Source organism: Schistocerca nitens, chromosome 6 (assembly GCF_023898315.1).
Source record: "Schistocerca nitens isolate TAMUIC-IGC-003100 chromosome 6, iqSchNite1.1, whole genome shotgun sequence".
NCBI classification, from domain to species: Eukaryota; Metazoa; Arthropoda; class Insecta; order Orthoptera; family Acrididae; genus Schistocerca; species Schistocerca nitens.
The window spans coordinates 209,203,662-209,211,203 of record NC_064619.1 but is presented as its reverse complement, the minus strand read 5'-3'; the positions used below and the strand labels follow the sequence as shown (position 1 = coordinate 209,211,203).

At 48.1% G+C, this 7,542-nt stretch overlaps 1 pseudogene; it reads left to right on the top strand.

The window, feature by feature from the left end:
- The first annotated feature begins 2,107 nt into the window (after positions 1-2,107).
- Positions 2,108-2,225, top strand: LOC126263798 (5S ribosomal RNA; annotated as a pseudogene).
- The last annotated feature ends 5,317 nt before the right edge of the window (positions 2,226-7,542 follow it).

Here is a 7,542-nt window from a genome sequence, read left to right as displayed (position 1 = left end):
GCATGAAGTGTTCGAGACAAATCCGATGTGTGACGAAACGGAACGACAGGCCCATAGCACACCTTTTATTGTGCCACTTACATATAGTTACCATCTCTAGCAAAGTTGTTATCGCCAAGCGTGAATGGGGGTGGCTTTCCTTCCAGTTCTTGCTCTAAGGGGGATAAGCAGGTAGCTAGCTTGTTAATGTACAGAATATCTAATGATAAATCAGCTTAAAAATACAGATCTAAAACTAGCAGTACATTTACAGTGTGCAGCCCATATTTTTGTAGCCCAGTAAGTCAATATTTTCTTTGTTGATGTATTGATTCGTTTTCAATATATCGAGGGCCGATAACGATTTTTCATTAAACACCGATATATGGATTCACGATATGTTTAAAAATGTCAACAGTCCTAGTGGGTGGTGTTCCTGGGGGAGAGGGCCATACACAACAAAGCCGAATGATACAACTGCAAATATGTTTTCTAAAATTTCTTCACCTACTATGTTTAATACAACTTTTTATTGTTTCCCAGAAAATTAAATGTTTAGATGAATCACTCCCGCATCTGAAACTCAGTTATTGGTTCCTGAACCGCTCATTATAAATCTGTAACTCCCATCCACTAGTTCCTGTAAAACCATACAATTTTGATCCATGTGCAGTAAGAATATTGTGAAATTCTGATACCCTACGAACTAGAGGAATGATGGTCACAGGATTCCCACATGGCTCTCCGAGACATTGAGTCCCAACGCTGCTCAAAACGAATGGCTATATTGGCTGTTCGTGGACACTGAAAAACATAATCAATTCCAGAATGAACAGAACCTAGGTAATAAAAATCCGGATTAGTCCGAGTAGGACTCGGTCACCGCTGTTTCCGTACAAACTTAATAATGTGTACAGACAGTTCATCCATCCCGGGAATCGCGAATCTCGACGATTTTTACCTGCTGTCGATATCGATACAGGTGAAATATACGTCTGCCCATTCCTGAGAAAAAAGGATCTTTAACAGAAGGACAGACAGAGAGTCGGATAACAAACGACACAAAAAATATGTTTTTCGTGTGATACAATTACAAATTAGCGATCTTCGGATTTTTCCTTTTCTGTGAAACCTCATTTCACGGGAAATTTCTGGATTCTGGGTCAACGGGAAGCACTCTATAGGTTTCGATGAGTGAGCTTGCAAGTATCAAAATATGTGACATAAATGGCCATATCTTTTGATTGCATTGACTTAGAAGCTGCAATCTTTCACCCCGCCAAGGGACCACAAACATTGGTATGCAACATAAGTCTTAACTTAATACGTGGACGTTTTACTGAGAAAAAGAGGTCTTAACAGATGGATAAAAAGGCAGTCGAATAAAAAAATGACAAAAAATGTTTCTTTCCTGTGATATAGTTTCGAAGTAACAATTGTAGGATTTTTCCTTTAATTGTACTTTGAAATCTAGCTTCTTGGCAAAACAATGGTTCTAGGTCAACGGGAAATACTCTACATGTTTTGAAGGAAGGGAGGTAGGAGGGAAGATTAGAGGTTAACGTCCCCTCGACATCGAGTTTGTTAGAGATAGAGCACAGACTCGGGATGTTTCAAGGACGGGGAATGAAATCGGCCGTTCCCTTGCAAAGGAATCATACCGGCATTTGCGTGCAGCGATGTAGGCAAATCACAGAAAACCTAAATCTGGATGGCCGGAAGCGGATTTGAAGCGTCGTCCTCCAGAATGCGAGTCCAGTGTTCCAACCACTGCGTCACATCGCTCGGCCCTAAGGGTTTTGCTGAGTGAGTTTGCGAGTATTAAAATACATGACAAATAGCCGTATCTTTTGACTGCATTGCCTTAAAAACTTAAATGTTTTACACCACCAAGGGACTGTAGTTCTTAATATGTGACGTAAATTTCAACTTGATACATCCACCTGTTCCTGAGAAAAAAGTTTTTTTAAGAGTCGGACAGAGAAGGACAGACGGACGGATAACAAAGTGATCCCATAATAGTTCCATTTTTCCTGACTGAGGTACGAAACTCGAAAAATGAATGGATACGAATGTAACGTATATTTTGAAGAAATTAATAAATTTATTAAAGATAATTGTTCTTCGAGCCAACGGCCTTGCCGCAGTGGTAACACTGGTTCCCGTCAGATCACCGAAGTTAAGCGCTGCCGGGCTGGGCTAGCACTTGGATGGGTGACCATCCGGTGTGTCCAGCACTGTTGGCAAGCGGGGTGCACTCAGCCCTGTTGAGGCAAACTGAGGAGCTACTTCACTGAGAAGTAGTAGCTCCGGTCACGAAAACTGACAACGGCTGGGAGAGCGGTGTGCTGACCACATGCCCCTCCATATCCGCATCCAGTGATGCCTGTGGGCTGAGGATGACACGGCGGCCGGTCGGTACCGTTGGGCCTTCATGGCCTGTTCGGACGGAGTTTAGTTTTAGTTTGATTGTTCTACCGGAAAGAGGCACATTCAGTGGGCGAACATTTGTTCATAGGGACAATTTCGGATATGAAGTCGACACTCAATCCACTGACAAACCTTAAGAACGCCCGGCAACCTCTCAAATACATGCTACGGCTGGGAAATCTGGATCTCGCCAAAAGCCACCTGTGAGATCTTCCCAGTCGCCAACCGATACTAGTATTCAAAAGTTGGCATTCTGACCGCTAAAGACCATTTTCAGCAAAGCGCAAGATCGTTTTGATGCATTTGGGAAAGTTGTCGCTATCAAGCCCTGCGCTTAAGATGCCATTCAACTAAGCTTTGCAAATAAATTGATTAATGATGTGTTTTTCGAAGGTGATGGTGGCAGTTCAGAAGGGAGCTATACATTTGTATGCGAAGTGCCTTCTCATTATCGCGAATTTCTCCGGTTCCCTCACTTCTTGGCAACTATTGTGCTTCTCCGAGATCTAGCAATTCATAATCTACCGCCTCAGTTCGTTCATAGACTTCTCAACGATAACTTCAACAAAGACCATTCTCATAACGAACGTTAGAAAAAAAAAAAGACACGTTCCGCTTTAGCCAACGACTTTGCCTCGTTGAATGCAATGATTCTCCTTAGATCACCGAAGTTAAGCAATGTAGTGTGTAGTCAGTATTTGGATGGGTAACTGTCTGGGTACGCCGTGCGCTGTATGAAGCTTTCCCTTTGCCTTTCCAGAAGAGGGAGTGAGGAGGGAAGGCGGGTGGCGTACAGTTTATGAATCACCAGACTTCGAACCAATGTCCTGGGTTAAATTCCAAAGCTCTTCACAGTGTCTCAGGAAGTGAGGGCATGCATCACTGTTGACGGTGATCAGACCGTCGGATGGAGACATTAAGCTTGACTGCCCCTGGATGCTATTCCAGAGGAGTAGGCTACGTGCCAGAGCTGGGTTTCACCTTCTCCCTTCTTGGCTGGTTCAAATGGCTCTGAGCACTATGGGACTTAACTTCTGAGGTCATCAGTCCCCTAGAGCTCAGAACTACTTAAACCTAACTAACCTAAGGACATCACACACATCCATGCCCGAGGCAGGATTCGAACCTGCGACCGTAGCGGTCTCGCGGCTCCAGACCGTAGCGCCTAGAACCACTCGGCCACTCCATCCGGCTCTCGCTTCTTCATCATACAACACAAACGTGACACCTCACTACGCACGCTCATTACAGAAGCGCCAGCCATGGCGTGACACATGGCACGCGGTCGACACGTGCAGGCCGAGGCTCGGCCTGTCTTAGTTTTGCTCGGTCCTTCTAGGAAGTGTGCGGTACAGCGCGACATTTTGTTTGTTATTGCGGTGCGACATTTTTCGATGGAAAGACAGAAACGTGGTGTCAGCGCTGTTTGTTCGTGGTATGGCTCTTTGCGGAGAAAGAGGCAGAATATTGATCTACTTCACAAGCTTTGAAAATGAATGGGAGTGACTGAATAGAGGTATGGCAATTCTCAATATGTACGAGGGGGAGTTGGAAAATAAGTTTCCCCGGTCAACTGTGGGCAGAGTTGTGTTATATGGGCGAAAGACGATACGGCAGGTGAACGCGCACGTACGAGACACCGATACAACACTGGGTAGAGGTCGACCGCGATCAAGCAGATGGCGCTGTCGCAGTGCCTGCGCAAAGCGGAGGCCAGCCGCTCGGTCTTTTCTCGGAGCTATGGAGAGAAGGTGCGTTTTGGAGCCGTGGTCAAAGGCGGAAGTGAGAGCTGCTATCCGCTATGAATGGGCACGTGGAGTATCATTCATAACCTCCTTATTGAGGTGTATGGGTCAGGTGTGATGTCGAGGCAAATGGTGCGGAGATGGTGGTAGCAATTCAGTGATGGACGTCAACAAGTGCAGGACATACCGAGACCTGGACGGACGCGCACGGCCACTACAGATGCAAATGGCAGGAAGGTGGATGACATGATTAAAGCGAACCGGCATATCACGATCGATGGAGTAGCGGCAGAACTTGTAATAGGACATGAGCGAGCTCCCAAGATCATCCACGACATTCTTCGATACAGGAAGGTGTCAGCACGATGTATGCCCCGCCAGCTGACCCCGACACACATGGAACAACGCATGGCGTTCAGCCTGGAACAGCTCGTACGTTACCATGAATCTGGCAATGACTTTCTGTTTCGGATTGTGACGAGGAATGAAACGTGGGTCCACCATTACAAGCCCGAATCGAGGGCCACATCCATGGAGTGGAAACATCCGTCATCACCTGTTCGCACAGGTAAAGTGCTACTCATAGTTTTCTGGGAGGACAAAGGAGTTTTGCTGCTGGACTTTCTGGAGGATGCAACCATCAATGCTGTGCGGTACTGTGCAACTCTGTCGGAATTCAAAGAGGTGATTCGGAAAAAGCGGCCTGGCCTTCTCAGTTCTGACAATGCGAGACCACACACGGCGACAGCGACGCAAAACCATATTGCACTCTTGGTTGGGAGCGCCTACAACATCCGCCTTATAGTCCGGATCTCGCACCAAGTGACTTCCGTCTGTTTCCTGCTATGAAGAAGACTCGCGGCGCAAGCCGCTTTGGCAGCAATGCTGACGTCAAACAAGCCGTTCAACGCTTCTTCCGTATGCAACGCCCTAATTTTTTTCCTGGAAGGCTTTTTGAAGCTTATAAAGTGGTACGACAAATGTCTCAATGTTCTTGGAAATTATGTGGAAAAATAAAGATATGTCTTATCTTTAATGCCTCATTCTCTTTTTTTCCTTTCACACACAGTCGACAGGGGAAACTTATTTTCTAACTCCCCCACGTACACTCCTGGAAATGGAAAAAAGAACACATTGACACCGGTGTGTCAGACCCACCATACTTGCTCCGGACACTGCGAGAGGGCTGTACAAGCAATGATCACACGCACGGCACAGCGGACACACCAGGAACCGCGGTGTTGGCCGTCGAATGGCGCTAGCTGCGCAGCATTTGTGCACCGCCGCCGTCAGTGTCAGCCAGTTTGCCGTGGCATACGGAGCTCCATCGCAGTCTTTAACACTGGTAGCATGCCGCGACAGCGTGGACGTGAACCGTATGTGCAGTTGACGGACTTTGAGCGAGGGCGTATAGTGGGCATGCGGGAGGCCGGGTGGACGTACCGCCGAATTGCTCAACACGTGGGGCGTGAGGTCTCCACAGTACATAGATGTTGTCGCCAGTGGTCGGCGGAAGGTGCGCGTGCCCGTCGACCTGGGACCGGACCGCAGCGACGCACGGATGCACGCCAAGACCGTAGGATCCTACGCAGTGCCGTAGGGGACCGCACCGCCACTTCCCAGCAAATTTGGGACACTGTTGCTCCTGGGGTATCGGCGAGGACCATTCGCAACCGTCTCCATGAAGCTGGGCTACGGTCCCGCACACCGTTAGGCCGTCTTCCGCTCACGCCCCAACATCGTGCAGCCCGCCTCCAGTGGTGTCGCGACAGGCGTGAATGGATGGACGAATGGAGACGTGTCGTCTTCAGCGATGAGAGTCGCTTCTGCCTTGGTGCCAATGATGGTCGTATGCGTGTTTGGCGCCGTGCAGGTGAGCGCCACAATCAGGACTGCATACGACCGAGGCACACAGGGCCAACACCCGGCATCATGGTGTGGGGAGCGATCTCCTACACTGGCCGTACACCACTGGTGATCGTCGAGGGGACACTGAATAGTGCACGGTACATCCAAACCGTCATCGAACCCATCGTTCTACCATTCCTAGACCGGCAAGGGAACTTGCTGTTCCAACAGGACAATGCACGTCCGCATGTATCCCGTGCCACCCAACGTGCTCTAGAAGGTGTAAGTCAACTACCCTGGCCAGCAAGATCTCCGGATCTGTCCCCCATTGAGCATGTTTGGGACTGGATGAAGCGTCGTCTCACGCGGTCTGCACGTCCAGCACGAACGCTGGTCCAACTGAGGCGCCAGGTGGAAATGGCATGGCAAGCCGTTCCACAGGACTACATCCAGCATCTCTACGATCGTCTCCATGGGAGAATAGCAGCCTGCATTGCTGCGAAAGGTGGATATACACTGTACTAGTGCCGACATTGTGCATGCTCTGTTGCCTGTGTCTATGTGCCTGTGGTTCTGTCAGTGTGATCATGTGATGTATCTGACCCCAGGAATGTGTCAATAAAGTTTCCCCTTCCTGGGACAATGAATTCACGGTGTTCTTATTTCAATTTCCAGGAGTGTATTATACAGATGCGTAGACGACGAGGGCTGCAAATCTGCTTCGAAACGACTTGCAGAAAGTATTTAAAGACTTGTTTGACAATGAAAGAGCAAAAAATTACAACGATCAATAGACAGTGTTCATTGTTCTACACATCAAGGAGCTCTTTCTGTTTTTTTTTTTTTTTGTAGGCATGGAACACGCGAAGAAAGTGAACCGAATTTCTTAAGTCGCATGCGTTATTCCACTGTCTATCGCAACAATTTCCTTTGGAACTGAGCAAGGAATATATGGAGTTAATACAGAGTGAACATTAATAAAAGCGACAAGCTGCAGGGACGGATTCCTGACTGGAAATGGAGGAAAAAAGGTCCTATGAACATGTGTCCAGAAATGGACGGTGTGTGCACGACGACAACTGGTCGTCCCAGAAAACAGTACAGAGCTGCATCGCATCCACGTCATAACAAATGTTCAAAGTGGTCTCCATGAGATGCAATGCACGTGTTCACACATCACATAATGGATTGCGACACTCTTTGCATGTTCTGCCTTCTCTCCGAATAGTGTCACAGGCATCGTGAGGGCGCTGTTGAAGGGTCTGCACATCAGGAACTGGTTCCCCTATACAACGCTCATATGCCCTCAGAGGTAAAAATCCAGGGTGTTCGAAAGTCCAATGATCCAGCAGGCCAGGCTACAGGGCCTCCGCGTCCTATCCAACGTCCGGGTAAGATGCTGTTGAGGTGCTGGAGAAATGTAATGCGGGAGTGGGGTGGTGCTCCGTCATGCAGAAACCACATAACCTGTAGTATTACCAAACGCACATTTTAAAGCATACCAAGAAAACCAGGTACATTCCTCGGTCGAGGCGCTGTG